The sequence below is a fragment of the Aegilops tauschii genome, chromosome 5 (genome assembly GCF_002575655.3).
Source record: "Aegilops tauschii subsp. strangulata cultivar AL8/78 chromosome 5, Aet v6.0, whole genome shotgun sequence".
In the NCBI taxonomy this organism is placed as follows: Eukaryota; Viridiplantae; Streptophyta; class Magnoliopsida; order Poales; family Poaceae; genus Aegilops; species Aegilops tauschii.
Genome location: NC_053039.3, coordinates 76,909,885 through 76,924,256, shown reverse-complemented (window position 1 = coordinate 76,924,256; position 14,372 = coordinate 76,909,885). Strand labels below are relative to the sequence as shown.

General features: G+C 47.9%; 1 pseudogene; it reads left to right on the top strand.

Annotated features, from left to right (window-relative positions):
- The window catches only part of LOC120964550 (uncharacterized), a 38,876-nt pseudogene extending 26,965 nt beyond the window's left edge, over positions 1 to 11,911 (top strand).
- The last annotated feature ends 2,461 nt before the right edge of the window (positions 11,912 to 14,372 follow it).

Below are 14,372 nucleotides of genomic sequence, written 5' to 3'. Positions count from 1 at the left end.
CTGTGCTGTCGTAGAAGTGTTCCATCACATTACCAAAATTATCATCACGGAAGTGTCCACTTCCATGACGACAAATCACGCGTCATGGAAGTGCTTTCGTCAAGGGTGACCGACATGTGGCATCCACCGTAACGAAACGCCGTTAAGCTATCGGGTCCGGTTTTGGATCCGATAACCCGCTAACAGCCCAGACCAATGAGGATTTTCCGTGTAAAATTCTCATTGGCCGAAGGAAACACGTGTTGGCTCACCGTTGGGATAGATGTCATCCATTCATTGGACATGAGGCGCCTATGATACGTCGACACGTGGCACAACCCAACAGAGACCCATTCCGGTGAAAAGGCCGGCCCATTTGACTTGGTCAAAAGGTAACGGACCGGCCCATGGAAAGCCTGTTAACGGCCTGTTCGTATATGGCCCAGTTACGGCCCGCTAACTCACGGCCCGTTATGGCCTATCCGAATTAAGCCCAATAGCTTCATCTGGGCCTTCCAATATGATTCCAGCCCATTGTAACTTTCGGCCCATGTATGGCCCATGATGTCTTTCGGCCCATACGAGACCATTTGTAATTCTTGGCCCATTAAAGGCCCGTGGTGAATCTGGCCCACAATGAACAGTGTACCCCTTTATACCCATTAACGACCCATTATTCCATTGGGCCGTTTCCAACCCGTGTTATCTTTCAGCCTTCTCAGGGCCCATTTATTCTTGGGCTCATTTCCAGCATTCGGTTACTTACGGCCCGTCATTGGCCTTTTCTGCCCGTGGGCCAAATTCAGTCCGCGGTTACAATCGGCCCGTTTGCACCCCGTTACTCCGTTGGGCCGTTTTCATAACATCATCAAATACGGCCGATTACCGACGGCTTGTTATTGTCAGCCCATGAACGGACGATTCCAAATCTAGCCCGTTTATGGCCCATAATGCGGTATGTTATTGGCCCATGTTTGGCCTATCGATCATACGACATGTAGAAAGCCCATGATGCTACGGCCTGTAGAAGGCCCATTGATGCTACGGCCCATAGAAGGCCCATTCTTTCTACGGCCCTAAGAAGGCCCATTGTTTCTACGGCATGTAGGAGGCCCATGGTAACTACAGTAAATATGTAGCCCATGGTTATTGTGGCCTAGTTTAAAAAAATAGGTTATTGCGGCCACTAGCAAACCGCGGAAAAAGAACTGCACTGACTACAAGCAAACAAATAAACAAGACAACAAGGAAATAAATAAGCAAGCAACTTACGCTAGGCTATCACGGCTATTACACATATTACTTCCACTGGGCATCAAAGTTCACCACCAGTGCAAATATAGGGAACAAAGCCGCATATCATATACACTGGGTCAAACTTGGCGACCAGTGCAGATAAACGCCGTAGCAAAACAAGTCCAGAACTGAAACCACTTCAGAAGATCTCAAGAAACAATATCCTGGGTACCCGTAATGCTGGCAAGATGCTTAGCAAGCTTATTAACTTTCTCTTGTTTGGCGCTTAAATCCTCCAGCACTTGCTGTTGCACAAGAAAGTATGCATCTGAATTATGCAGGGACTTCCTCAGTCCTTCGGCTTCTTGCCGCAGCACAGCTGGCTGATGCCTTTCAGCTTGTAGCTGAGACTGAAGAAGCCGAAGTGATTCAGGCAGCGAGTTCGAAGAGCTTGTGCCAGCGGTACTGGCCAGTAACTCGAACACTACATCAACGCAGGACTGTGGGGTTTTGTCACTGTCTACAAGATCATTTTTATCACCTTTCTTGGAGACCAACAGGAACCTTATCTGCATTACTTTCTCTACCATTGCATAGTGGGGGTGCTCTTCTCCAATATTCTGTTCGCATACTACAAGAGAAACAAGCAGACACATCACAGGTTTAGCATGTAGTATACGAAACTCGTTTTGGTAAACCGGTTCAGTAGTAAGGTGGACAGGATAACAACATGAAACAAACATATATCTATGTACTATGGTCACTGTATTGTCCATATCATTCTAGTTTATGTTGCCTAATCAAGATAGAGACACAGTTCAACTCATATATTTTTAAGACACAACAACATAGACAGAATATAAGTGTGAGAAACTACACAGCATTGGCAACACTTGTAATGTGCATCACATGAGAACATAACTGTTTATACAACTGAAACTGAAATCAACATAGAGCAAGAAGTTAGAACATCAATCTAGTTAAATAAATAGGTTTAAAACATACCGGTTGCGCCATTGGAGTTTCAACTGGATCCTTCAAATTCGAAAGTAGTTGGTATGAGTAAATACAGTGATGCAACAACAAAGGAGTATGGACCATAGCTACGGAATCTGACCTGAGAATAGTTGCTCTTCTGCTTTAAACGTGGAGTTTGGGTTCGCTGTGGTGGTCTTCGTGCTTTGGGCACTGCAGTTGCTTTACAAACTGCTCGTGTGGGGGTACTCTGTGGTGGATATGGTGCTTTGTCAACTCAAAGTGGGTTACTATCCGCTAGGGTTGGGGTTAGATGGGTTGTAGCTGGTTCTCTGCCCAACGGTGATAGTGTGCAATCTGGAAGAGTCTCGATTATGTGTGGTGGGGCTAGTTTGTGGGCCAGTACAACCATGGTTCTATCTGCATCGACGGGTAGCACTGTCTTTTGTGCAGAATGGGTTTTTGCCATCACCCCCTCCAATTCAAATGGCTGACAAACAAGAAAAGAAATTGAACATACAGACATTGTATGATAGATATATGTGTTAATTCACATATATGTTGTCTAACCAAACAGGACAGCATGACACACTTTCATATATATGATGCCTAACTAAACAGGATAGCATGACACAGTTTCAGGTATATGATGGATAACTTAACATGATATAATGGCATAATTCAACATGTGATGAGTATCTAAACAGGATGACATGACAAAACTATATGATGTCTTTCTCAAATAGGTTGGGATGAAATAATTCACAAACATGTTGTCTAAGTATACAGGATGGCATGATACAATTGACATAATTGATTCATATACTAAGCAGCTGGCACTCGCATGTATGATCTCTAAACTAAGCAGATGGAATTCAATATTGTCCATATGATGTCTAAACTAAGCAATGCAAGACACCATATGTGTTGGGGATATTACTACTGGGCGTAAACCGGCTAGGAGAGGCCGGGTTAACCCCATAGTGGTTCACTGTATCTAAAGCCCGTGAAGACAAAGACGGTGACGCTTTAGAAGGCCCAGGGCCCAAGGTCGGTTTAAGGCCTATAGACATAAAATGGTATTGATATGCAAACTTGTGTTGTAAGATAGAAGAGCAGAGACCGAGCCGGACACGTTTATGAGCCGGCCTCGGGATTCTATAAACCGATGGGCGTCAACCCATGTATATAAGGGGACGACCTGGCGGCGGTTTAGGAAAACAGACAACAACCCGAGACTCAGGCAAAGCGTATTCGCTCCTGGTCATCAAAACCCTAGCAATTCCACAACAACTGGATTAGGCTTTTACCTTCACCGCAAGGGGCCGAACCAGTATAAACTCTCTGCGTCCCTTGTCCACTTTAACCCCTTTAATCTAACCCGCGCGATGGCTCCACGACTAAGTCCTTTCCTTATTAGGACATCTGCCGTGACAAAACCACGACAGCTGGCGCCCACCGTGAGGCTATCGCACGATGGTTTCGAGTTCTTAGAGGGCAGCTTCGAAGGACTCAAGGGCTACGCTGTGGGCCGGATGACCAAGAGTCGTCGTGGCAAGATCTACTTCGACGATGCAGGCTGGGGCCACGAGGCCGGCTCAATCGAGTACGGGTACCGGGTCCCCTTCGGTGGCATACACGTTTTCACTAGCAAGATCGGCGAACTGGGCCGTGAGCCGGACATCTGCACTGACCTCGTCGAAACGGCTCAGTGTGCGAGATCTGCCCGGGGTTAAGCCTGTCATGAAGCGTGCCTTCGTGGGAGTCATCCACGGAGGGGGATCTGAGGATAGATCGGAATCTGGTGGTGAAACCGTCGTTTATTCCGGCGATGAGTCATCGACCGGAGAGACCGAGTCGTTATATCAGTTGCAAGATGGCCGGATTGGGGGTTGTTCCGATGGTGACAGTATTCCGGACCCCTTTGATCTGCCAAACCGGGTTGCGATCTTCATGGCCGGTACGCAACCAGCGCTCCACTCTTCGACCGCAGCGGCGATGATTTCCGGATCAGCAGCAGCGACAGCGGCCGGGGCAGGAGGCCCTATGCGATCACCGGCTTAGGTTCTATCTGATTTATTGACGCTTTGGCAATGCTGATGGCGGAGGTTAACCTGGCGGATCAAGATGCACATAATGCGGAAATCGCGAAAGTGAAAGATCAGATCACCCAGGCCAAAGCCGACTTGGCAGCTGAGGATACCAGGATGGCTGCGGAACGGGCCGCATTGGATGCACAGGCTTACCGACCTATGCTGGATCAGAGTGCGTCGAACGATGTCTTGAAAAGGAGGTACCGATCTCGTCTACCGCCGGTTTATGAAGCTAGGAACCTCTTTAATACCCCAGGAGCAGGGACCAGTAATCCGCCGGTGGTAAACCGGGCGGAGGCACCTAGAGCGGGGGCGCCGGTTCAGCCACGTTTGGTGGATCCGCCTCACCGGAACAACATTGTAACACAACATGTCCCAACACCACCGGGTCATTACTCTAACCCAATGGACTACATTTTCGCTGCCGCTTCATGGCTGGCAGCCATCCCGATCGAAGGCGAGTCTCCGGTGGCAGTCGAGACGCGACGGGTTAGGGAGCTTCTTCAGACAACTTTGGTTCAGCAGGAGGCTTATTCATATAGTCGCGAGAGGATCCATTCTACTCCCCGCCCAAGTCGGAGCTACAGCAGGCGTATGGATGAACCGGCCGTGTCAAGCAATTCGCGAAACCGTGATCCGCCCCGTGGCCACAACCCGGCGTGTGGTGGAGGTGATGCGCAGGATGTGGTGGATCGCACTCGAGCTCGTCGAGAGGCCGAGTTAGCAGCACAACACGAGGCCCGTCAACTTACTCCGGTCCGTCCAACCACATCAGTGGAACCAGGAGTTACTTCCAGCTCTTTGGGAGTACCGTGTCTCGTCCCAGTGCTGCGCAACGTGCGCCTGCCCAAGGATTTCAAAGGCCCGCGCAAAGTGCCGAATTACACCGCCAATTTATCCCCCGAGACATGGGTCGAAAGCTATGAGATGGCAATGGAGATGCTGGATGTGGATGATGCAGCGTGTGCTAAATACTTTACCATGATGTTGGAAGGGACGGCTCGCACTTGGTTGAAAAACTTGCCAGCTAACTCCATTGGGTCATGGGCCGAGCTGAGAGCCCGGTTTATTCAAAATTTCAAAGACACGTGCAAGCAGCCTATGTCAATTGTGGACTTGGCTGCCTGTCTACAGGAGGAAGGAGAATCAACAACCCATTGGGTGAGTCGGGTTTCACAAATCTTGCATTCATCAGACCGCATCAATGCTGATACAACAGTTTTGACGTTGGAAGGCAATTGCCGGTTTACGCCACTGAAGTTGAAGTTGGGACGGCTCAAGCGTCACTGCAATGACATGGGGACTCTCATGGCTGCTCTGGTGAAGTATGCCGACTCTGATAGTACCAAGGATCCCGAGTCTGACGATGACAAGACACGGAAGGGAAAGAAGAGCGGTAATACCAAGGGGCAGCATAACCCGGCGGGTCATGGAAATAATGGTAAGCGTAAAGCGGATGCCAGCCTGGATTTTGTGGCTAATACCAACGCACAGGACAAGGGTCAGCGGCGTAAGGGTAAACCGCCCCAGCGCGGTGGAGGGCCAAGTCCTAACCCGGACCGCCTGTCTTATCTGTTGAACCAGCCTTGCCCAAAACATGGAACGAAGGAGACACCGTCCACGCACCTCTGGAAGGATTGTTATATCATGCGGGAGTTCAAAAATTCTGATCTCTTTCGGTATGATCATGGACCGGGTGGCGGTTCAGGCCCCGGATCTCATGGGCCGGGTTATGGTGGAGGCAATTCCGGTCCAGGCTTCCATGGTAATCAAGGTGGACATAACAATCAAGGCAATCAGGGCAACCAAGGTGGTTATAATCATCAGGGCAATCAGCAGCAACAGCAACAGTCGGGTTATCAGTGCAACCCAAAGCCGTTGAATAGTGGGAAGTATCATGTCTTCACCACTAGCTTTTGCAAGCACGATCAGAAGCTTCATAAGAGGGCAGTAAACTCCGTTGAACCGGCGGTGCCCCGTTACTTGCGCTGGTCTGAGCAGCCGATCGTGTGGAGTAGAGAGGATTATCCACCCCGGGTTGATAATCCGGGTCATCTGGCATTGGTGGTGGCGCCTCAAGTGGGAGGTTATAAGTTCACTAAGGTACTCATGGATGGAGGGAGTAGTATCAATATCCTTTATTATGAAACTTTCCGTCGCATGGGGTTAACAGATAAAAATCTTAAACCGTCCAATACGGTGTTCCATGGTGTGGTGCCTGGTAAATCGGCATATCCTGTTGGTAAAATAGCTCTGGAAGTGGCTTTCGGAGATGAGCATGACTCGAGATCAGAAACATTGACCTTTGAAGTGGTGAAAATCAAAAGCACGTATCATGCCCTGTTTGGACGGCCAGCTTATGCTAAGTTTATGGCACAGCCTTGTTATGTCTATCTGCAGTTCAAGATGCCGGGTCACAAGGGAACTATAACAGTGCATGGGAGTCACAAGATCGCTTTGGAGTGTGAAGAAGGTGATGCGGCTTATGCTGAGTCAGTTTGTGCAACAGAAGAGTTGAAGTTTTACAAAGACAATGTTGATCCGGCAGATATGAATTCATTGAAGAAACCAACTACAGAGCATGATCTGGCCCTGAAGTTTAAATCGGCTGATGAGACTAAGCTTGTTGATTTCGTGCCTGGCGACTCGTCCAAGCAGTTTAGCATCAACGCTAACTTGGATCCGAAATAGGAAAGCGCACTCATCGAGTTCATCCGTGAGAATCGGGACATCTTTGCGTGGAAGCCTTCTGACATGCCAGGTGTACCGAGAGAACTCGCTGAGCACACTCTCAATGTTGATCCCAAGTATAAACCGGTCAAGCAATTTCTTCGCCGGTTCAATGAAGAAAGACGCAAGGCTATCGGAGAAGAAGTTGCCAGGCTCTTGGTGACTGGGTTTATCATCGAAGTGTTTCATCTTGAGTGGTTGGCTAATCCGGTGCTAGTGCTCAAGAAGAACGGCACTTGGCGTATGTGTGTGGACTACATAGATCTCAACAAAGCTTGTCCAGCAGATCCTTTTGCCCTCCCTCGTATTGATCAAATCATTGATGCTACGGCGGGTTGCGAGCGTTTGAGCTTTCTAGATGCGTATTCTGGTTACCATCAGATCAAAATGGCAGTTAAGGACCAAGAGAAGACAACCTTCATAACTCCTTTTGGAGCCTTCTGTTATGTGTCTATGCCCTTTGGGCTCAAGAGTGCCCAGACGACTTATCAGCGGTGTGTGCAGAATTGTCTTCATGATCAGATCGGCTGCAATGTTCATGCTTATGTGGATGATATTGTGGTAAAATCTAGACAGAAGGAGACATTGATAGATCACTTGAAGGAGACCTTTGATAACCTGTGGGTTTATAAAATGATGCTTAGTCCGGCCAAGTGTGTTTTTGGTGTACCGGCAGGCAAGCTCTTGGGTTTTTTGGTGTCTAACAGGGGAATTGAAGCTAATCCGAAAAAGATCAAAGCCATCACCTCTTTGGCTAAACCGAAGTGTATCAATGATGTTCAACGCCTGGCAGGCCGGATTGCCGCGTTGAGCCGGTTTATTAGTTGCCTTGGTGAGAAGGCCATCCCTTTGTATCAGATGCTGAAGAAAACGGATAACTTCGTCTGGAGTGACGTCGCTAATGAAGCATTTGAGGACTTAAAGCGGCAGCTGGCTAATCCGCCGGTTCTCGCTGCTCCGGTTGACAAAGAGCCGTTGTTGCTATATGTGGCAGCTAACGCCCGGGCTGTTAGCGTGGCTATTGTGGTGGAGCGCAAGGAGGCTGGAAAGGAATATCCAGTTCAACAACCGGTTTACTATATCAGTGAGGTACTTATTGAGTCCAAGCAGAGGTACCCGCATTGGCAGAAGTTGGTGTATGGAGTTTTCATGGCAAGTCGGAAGCTTAAGAAATATTTCCAAGGTCATCCCATCACGGTGGTCAGCTCTGCTCCTTTGGGGGATATAATCCAGAACAGGGAAGCAACTGGCCGGATTGCTAAGTGGGCTATCGAGCTTGGGCCTCACGGGTTGAAATACATACCCCGAACGACGATCAAATCTCAGGCACTTGTGGATTTCATCAATGACTGGACAGAATTACAAGCGCCAGAAGAGAAGCCGGATCATACTTATTGGACTATTCATTTTGATGGGTCCAGGCAATTGGAGGGCTCGGAGGCTAGAGTCGTATTAACTTCCCCACGAGGTGAAAAGTGTTGTTATGTTCTCCATTTAATGTTCCCTTGCACTAACAATGCAGCTGAATATGAGGCCTTACTCCATGGTCTTCGGATGGCTAAGGAAATGAACCTAAGCCGAGTTAAGTGCTTCGGTGACTCGGACCTGGTGGCTCAGCAAGTGTCCGGCACTTGGGACTCCAAGGACCCACTCATGGCGGCATATCGTCGTGAGGTGGATATTGTTGCAGGTCACTTCAAAGGTTATCAGGTGGATCATGTGGACCGGCGGAAGAATGAAGCGGCGGACGCTTTAAGCCGCTTGGGTTCCCAACGTAAACCGGTTCCACCTAATGTCTTCCTGGATGTGCTGCATAATCCGTCCGTCAAGCTCCCCGGTGAAGAGGATTTGGCTATTCCTGATCCGGAGGCTCAGTTGGTGGCAGCTCTTCATGTTATTTCAGATTGGACGGTTCCATATTTGGCGTATATGAACCGGGGCGAGTTACCAGAAGACGAAACTTCGGCCAGGCAGATTATCCGGCGGTCCAAGTCTATGACAATCATCAATGGAGAGTTACATCATTGCAGTGTGACAGGGGCGTCTCAACGCTGTGTATCCCCTGAAGAAGGCCATGAAATTTTGCGTGAGATCCACGAAGGAGACTGTGGTCACCACGCCGGTTCAAAATCGCTGGTGGCCAAGGCGTTTCATGACGGTTTCTATTGGTTGACGGCTCATGCTGATGCCGAGGACTTAGTCAAAAGGTGTGATGGCTGTCAAAAGTTCTCACGAAGGGCTCATGTACCAGCTCAAGAGTTGAGGATGATTCCAATTACTTGGCCGTTTGCAACTTGGGGGCTTGATATGGTTGGACCCTTTAAGAGATCCAAGGACAAGAAGACCCACCTTTTGGTGGCGGTTGATAAGTTCACGAAGTGGGTGGAGGCAGAGCCAGTCAGTAAGTATGATGCAGCTACGGCGGTTCAATTCATCAAAAAGGTGATCTTCCGGTTTAGCTTTCCACACAGCATTATAACAAACAATGGTACCAATCTGTCAAAGGGTTCCATGAAGGAGTTCTGTCAACGTGAACACATCCGGCTTGACGTACCATCAGTGGCTCACCCCCAGTCCAATGGTCAAGCGGAGAGGGCTAATCAAGAGATCTTGAGAGGCATCAAACCTCGGCTTATGGTTCCTTTGCAACGGACGCCGGGTTGTTGGGTTGAGGAGTTACCTTCTGTGTTATGGAGCATCAATACCACACCCAACAGATCGACAGGGTACACACCGTTCTTCATGGTTTATGGAGCGGAAGCGGTTCTTCCTAGTGACATCCGTCATGACTCACCCCGTGTAGCGGCATATGTCGAAGCTGACAATGAGAAGGCACGGCAGGAAGCTCTTGACCTGTTAGATGAGGAGCGTGACATGGCAGCAGCCCGTTCGGCGATTTATCAGCAAGATCTGCGTCGTTATCACAGCCGCCGGGTTAGAATCAGAACCTTTCAAGAAGGCGATTTGGTGCTTCAACTCATCCAGGATCAGATGGATATGCACAAGCTATCCCCCCTTGGGAAGGACCCTTTGTGGTCAGCAATAATCTGCACAATGGGTCATACTACCTAATCGATGTTCGAGAGCGCAAAGACTCACGTAAATCGGAGGAGGAGACCAACCGGCCGTGGAATATTGCTCATCTTCGGCCCTACTATACTTGAGCCATAGGCTCTGCTTATGTACATATTATGACAATGTATATATTATGATCAATATAATAAACCGGAACCTCAGCTAAAGCGGGGTATCTGTTGTTTTTCTTACATCATGTGTGGTTACATGGAGCTTCTGTTTATAACGCGGCGTCCGGTTTACCCCTTGATTCAGCTTATCAAAGCTTTATACAATATCACTTGGGGGCTTGGTCGTATCCGAACCATAGCTACACCTCTTGATCGACGCAATGCCACAACATCACTTGGGGGCTTGGTCGTATCTGAACCATAGTCACACCTCTTGATCGGCTCAAAGCCAAATCAATCCGGGGCCAAAGAGAGTGTTATAAAACAACAACTCAAACATGGGCACCCACTGAGCACAGCTCAAAATGTTACTTGGGGATTCTTTGCTGTCGAAATGAACAAAGAATCTACACTTGTAATAGGCTATGAAGCCATGGCTTGGAAGCATGGTGTATACACCTAAAACCCCGGGTTAACCTGCCTCTTTAAGTAAGTCACTCCGCCCAGGTAAACCTGGTATGACCCATCGAACTTTGACAAGTTACTCTAATAAGACCCTGAACTTGTCAAGTTAAAATGATGTTTGGTTAAGGATTGAGGACCATCTTAAAAGGCTTTGCCAAAATGGTTTAACTCAGTGGCCTGGCAGCCCATGAAAAGCCTCGAATTTGGGGCCTGGCAGCCCGTGAAAAGCCTCGACTACAAGGGTTTTTATTCACTTTTTGCTAACTTTTTCTCTCTTTTGACAATATTTGTGATGTTTTCAAACCGGTGTTCATTAACCCGGTTAGGCTGTCAACTCCAAGTTGTCAGTACATGATCAAGTTATAATCCGGAGACTATCAGCCCGGTCTGGTTTCAACTAAAAGTCACCAGTATTGAATAAACCGGTGTTTATCACAACCCGGAACGGTTTTATTGTAAACCGGCATCATATAACAGGAGTTACTGATGCTCCGGATTAGGGTTGTTACCCTCATTACAAAGTTGGTCAGCGAACATTATGACTCAAGGTCACAGGTATCACGTATTTCCATATTTGGTTATATTTTTATAACTATGGCTATAAACCTTGGTTATATATATATATATATTTGGGCATTATGACCCGCTCGGTGGTAAACCGCCAGGGCGCTTTAAGCTTTTTATCTGCAGGGATAGTTTGAGTAAATTGCTATGGATTATGAACATCATATCTTAAGCATGGCGGATTAGCAAGCATCAGTTGCAGATAAATATGCAGGAAGGCATAACAGACCAAGTGTTTTAACTAGCCTATTACAAGGCGTTTCAGCGCCCAAAAGGATAATTGTTTTCTCAAATACGTGTTGCAGCACGTTGACGACTAAACCGGCCTCCGGATTATGATTGGCCACCAGCTTGACCTGACGGCTGCGGATCATCTTGCACTGGTTCATCCTCTTCGTTTCTACCCAGCGGGTGGAAGTCAATAGTTGTCCAGTCGATCCCAGTTAACGCTTGGAACACAGCTTCGTCGCTTATAAGGGTGGACGGTTCAATATCGGGGGCATAAGTGTGCTTATGGATTGGAGGGATCAGGTTTTGAGCTTCAGGAGTCGGTGCAGCAACCCGTTTGTTATTGGTGTCATAACTTGCCTGGTAAAATGACAGATCAGCTTCTTCAGCAAGTTGACAAGCCAGTGGACGAACTTCCCGGTTTATTGCGCGGAGATCATCAGTGCAAAATTCTGATCCGTCTTCTTTTAAGCTTGGGTAGCCTTTAATGACGTCTGCCGGATCAAGATCAGACACCCATGCTTTTGCCCGGGTTAGTGCAGTCAAAGCGCCAGCCCTTGCAGCAGTTCTCTTTAGCTCTTCTACCCGGGCAGGCAACATAGATAGCCTGGCTAAGGTATCCTTGATTAACGTCGGGAGCGGCTTATTGTGAGAAGCGGTGCAGATGATTCATTGCGCGCCGGTATACAATTGCTCTATCAGTGTGTAGGCGGCCTTCAGCTTCTTCTGTACATCAGAGCCCAGATGACTAATGTGAGTTCCTGCATCATTACAAATGTCAGTAAACCGACAACACATGTGAAGATATGTTGAAAGTATAAAGCAAGGATGCTTACCGAACACAGCAGCAGTCATGGCATTTATCTGCCGCTTTACGCCATTCAGTTCATCTACCACCGGTTTAAGAGCTGCTTCTGCGTCCTTGGCTCTTTTCTGCAAAGCGGATTTTTCCGTGTTCCAATCTGCACGCTCTTTGTTGAAGTCCTCCTTTAGCTTTTCCATAGCGGCTAAAGCGCTAGTCAGTTCATCCTTTGCCTTGGAGGTTTCAGCTTGCTGGGATTTGATGTTCTCTTGCAGATCAGCGGTTTGAGCTTCCTTTTTGCTCAGTTCAGCCTATAACAGATAGAAGTATAATGAGTTGATGCTACATGATTGAAGTACCAAGCACATAACAAGTTATGCACTTGATACTTGGGGGCTAATGCATATTTGCTTGTGCTCAGAAATTTCTACAAAGTCCCAAGCATAATACAAGTATTACTCTTGGCACTTGGGGGCTAATGTATGTTTGCTCCAAGTTCTGATCTGGGCAATCTTTTAAAAGTCCCTGTTCATCTTTATGAAGTTGAACCGGCCCTTGGGGGCTTCTGGAGTTGATAAGTTGCAATTGGACATAAGAGAGAAACAGTTATGTAGTTACCTCATATCGCTCCTTCATCAAGTTTACCAAACCAGCTTCATAGTCACGGCTAGTATACAGACGGTTCAGGAAGCCAGAGTGAATGTCTTGAGCATTGAGATGGGCGTAGCTTGATAAATCGGCATTCCATTTGCCTTTGCCGATAGCAGAGAGCTCGTCCTTGGCAGTATGCTTTGACAAAGCGACAGGATTGCCAGGAGTGGTATGGCCAGTGCCAGTAATCATAATATCATCATCTTTGTCATCAGCAGCCTTTACTGGAGTTGGCGGTTTGTCAGTATCTTTAACTGGACTGACCGGTTTGTCATCAGTTCGGACAGGGCTGGTTGGCTGGTCAGCACGGCTTGTGGTGTCAACTTCGCCTGTTCAGCAAAGAAGTCATGGTCTTGAGGCGGTGGGTCATTAACCATGGTGTCAGCATCGGTCTCTTCAGGATCTGGAGTCTTTTCCGGTTCAACAGCCACGTTATCATCAGCCGGTTTATTCAACCGAGCCTTCTTGCTGGGTCTGGGCTTGGCGCTGAGAAAAATAAGCATGAGAATCAGTACAGTATAAAAATAACACATCAAGGATAAAAACAAGTTTATAGCTCACCCAAGAACTGTTTTGAGGGGTGGAAGCTTTGTGGCCGACGACTCGCCAGAAGATGAGTGGGAAGTACCCTGATAATTTGAATCAGACGGGTTAAGAGGCTGGCGGAAACAACCCGCTTTGGGGCATGAAGTGTCAAGGGGATAAGAGACCTGTGATCGGCGTTTCCGAACCGGAGTGTTCGGTAAACCGGCGGAGGTAACTACCTGGCCGCTGTGCCGGGTTGTGCGGCGAGCTTCGTGCTGCTGCGTCTTCAAAAGAAAGTTTGGGTCCAAGTAAGCAAGGGGGTGAGAAAATTTTACTTTCCGGTTTGCTTGACGGATTTTTGATGTTGGAAGAGGATCTGAATCGGAGGAAAGAATGATTACCTCTACGTCATCAGCTTGACTGCCTTCAGCGTCGTCCTGATAATAGTCATTGTCAATGAGGTGTACGAGAAATGAACCAAGAGAGTCAAGTTCTACCTCTGATTCCGGGTTACCCACATCGTCATCAGCATTTGGCTCGGAGGATGCAGTGGTCCTTTTCTTGGTAGGTTTCTTAACAACCTTGGTCTTTGGGCGCAGTGGCTTTGCCGTTTTATCTTGCGGTTTTGCCGGTTTGTCTTGTGGCTTTTTATTCCAGAACGGATCATCACCCTATCAAAATCAGACAAACTCTCAGAGAATATGTTGAAAGAGGTAACTTATAGTAAGGAAGTTAGATAATTCTTACAGATGGCGGTTTGTTGAAGGTACAGAAAGGACTTAGTCTGGTTTGGCTGCAGACGGCCTCCGGTTCATTCAACATTTTCTTGACAGCCTCAGTAATTTCAGGCTCTGTTAGTTGTATATTAATGTGCCGTTGAGGATCGGTCAAACTCCCTGTATATTCACACATCAAGCCGGGGCGCCGGCTTAAGGGTAG